Source organism: Blennius ocellaris, assembly GCF_963422515.1.
Source record: "Blennius ocellaris genome assembly, chromosome: 8".
NCBI classification, from domain to species: domain Eukaryota; kingdom Metazoa; phylum Chordata; class Actinopteri; order Blenniiformes; family Blenniidae; genus Blennius; species Blennius ocellaris.
The window spans coordinates 8,406,535-8,409,571 of NC_137657.1; positions in this window are offsets into that span (position 1 = coordinate 8,406,535).

A 3,037-nucleotide genomic window follows, 5' to 3' on the forward strand; every position below is an offset into this window, starting at 1 on the left:
TACACATTAATACAGGTGAAGTGAGTCAGGAACAAGAAAACTGTTCTTCATTGGCCGCTGACTTGGCTGAAATATGACACCACTGGTCTTATCTGTGCAGCAGGTAGACCTGCTGTGTGCTTATTGCGGAGCATGCTCACTGCTCTCGTAATCACTTCAGGGCCAGTGTCGAGTTTGTTGTCATACAATCATCGGCTGCTGTCAGAGTAGTTCATCTTAGTTAGTTAATCACATTATTGTTCATTCTATATTTGCATTTCCTGCAGTTGGGGACGTGGGAGCATATTCAAATATCTTATATTGAATAAACTGTGATTCGATTTTGCCTCTCTGGGGTCTGTCCTGGTAGGAGGTTTCTGATGATGTTTCCACGCAGTAATTTCCCTACACGGTGACTGTTGCTTGTTGCTGTGGTCGATGCTTGAACTCAAATCCCGGTGAAGATCCTGGAGAAGGAGCTCCCAGCAGCACATGGCCTTGCCTGCTATGCAGTCAAAGACAAGTCATCCGCCGACATAAGCGCCAATCGCCCCTCATAACTCTCGTCTCGCATTCAAGTTTGCCCTTTTGTTGTTGGCCTGTCACAGTCCCTACCATACGCAGGCCGGTTGTGGCCACTGCTTCCTTCATGACGTGTCCTTCCGAGGGATAAACCGCTCTCCCATCATTCTCACTTCCCCTAACCACACTGCTGTCTGATCGAGGGCCATCAACCAGCTCAGACCACAAGACAGCAGTGGATGTATTGCACTTAGCCTTAAAGGCAGCATGTTCCTCGCGGGTTGCATTCAGATATCCTGCAGGGTGTTTGCCTCCCAAGCAGCTTGAGTCTTTCTGGATCCCAAGTAAATTCCAATAAAACTGTAGGTTGTTTTTTTTGTTTGCTTTTTTGTAAGCTTTAACTACTCTATATTCTCACCTGGAGATCAGCGGTGTGAATTTGTTGAGTTGAAAGAAGCTTTGTTTGGGTTTGTCCTGCACTGATGAACTGTGAAAATAGATCCACTTCTATCAATGGATGATGTCGATTCCGAGCTGAATGCCACCAGCAGCACTTGGCAAGATGTCTTTTGTCAGGTGTGTTTTAAAGAACATCCCAATTATGACTCCGGCTTGTTTACAGCGAATGGCGTCCTTCACCTCCAGCAGCACGGACGTCTACAGATGCTATCCGCCAGACTGTGAGGTTTGATTCAGGTGATATGAGTGAGTGGGAAGAAAACCGCATGAACACGGAGGATTAAACAGCCAGTGTTATATTTTGGCTTTTGCACATCTTTGTTTTTTCTGAGTACAGTTAAATGTAGGAATCTGTGCGCAACGTGAACAGATTACTGGATCCAATAAGGCATGAGAGGAGGCCTTTCTAACGTATTTTTGGGTAAATCCTAGGATTCTCATCTTTCATATGAGAGCCTGTGATTTGATTCATTACATAATGTGTATTTTCTATCCATCCATCCATCCATCCATCCATCCATCCATCCATCCATCCATCCATCCATCTATCTAGGATTACTTAAAGGATTATTGCAATTGAAGGAGAAAAGCATAGGCGGCGCCAGAGGGGGGTTGGTTGTCGGGGGTATCTTTCCATCAATGATTTTAAAGTGTTATTTCCAGTGTTGGACAGTGTATTCAGTTTACTCCATGCACACCCACAAACGACCCCTTGAAATGATTACTATTGTAAATGTGACTAAATTCGGTCTGTTGTCCGTCTCCTGTTTCAGTCTGATCACGTCACCATCAGGAGAAAGAGTGTGCGTCTTCAAAAGCCTGGTTGTGTACTTTAATGAAGGTCAACACACTGTCCTTAAGATGGACCTGGTAAGTTTATCAATGGATATTGTCCACGTAACAGTCTGACCCAGTTATTCTTAAAATGGCACACTTATTCTGATGAGTCTCGACAATAATGAAACATTCATCAATGTAATTTTTAGTCTTTAGATAAATGACACATACTTATGTTCTTTGAAAGAGAATTAAATCATACACGTTGACATTCTTTTTGATGCATACAATATTTTTTTTATAGGTACTATAGGTAATCAAGTTTGAATGTAGCATGTTGGTGCGTTAGGTTCAAGAAAATAGAACTTTTTCAAGACTCTGATTTGTAGCGTGATCTTGGTAACTGTAGTTCATCTGTTCATCCTTACATTTCAATCATAACAAGAGTGTTGACTTGAGTCTATACTGTAAGCAGATATACTATGTAAGAATTATGCACTGAATATCGTAAAATGAGTTTTTTTTGTTATAAATTTGTAAAGATGTGCACTCACATTATTACAGAGATCCACAGGTTCAGTCAAAGTAACGATGTGCTCAATTGTGTCTTTTTGGGTTAACCAAATGAAAAATAATACAATTACTGCAATGCAAATAATTAGTTGAAACTCTCTTTAACTGAATTTAATAGCACTGTACAAAATAAATTAGCTTACATATATGCGATTGGTTTGGTTTAGGAAAATATGAAAAAAAATTAAGTTAGAGAAGCGCGATTAGGCGTTTTTTTTTTCATCATAAGTTTGATGGAACACATTCTGTCCTCCAGGGAAACTGTAGCGACACTATACAGTTCAGACGGCCTGTTCAGGCTTAAATACTTCTATTTTCCTCCAGGTTGATAGAGCGAGGGTATAACAGCATTACAGTCACCACCATTCACATAGTGCTGATAAGTATCCTGAGCCTTAATACCTTAATGTGAAAACGTCCTGTGCAGTATTCTGGGGTCTTGTGCAGCTTGTATGGAAATGCAAATCACAGATCCTTCAATTATATAATTGCCTCTAATGGCACTGATCAGGCCCAGTATATGGATTTTACCCTCCAGTGGGTATTGAGCAGTGCCATACACTCCTTTATTGAGGATTGAGATATTACTGTGTGCAGTCAAAGCCAAACCAATAGTTTTATTGCTCCTAAAAGCGTCTCTTTTGTAACTATTTGCACTCAACTGCAGAGAAGTGGTGGACCTTTTTACAAGACACCTTATGTATTGTGATCCACATGCATTTCTTCA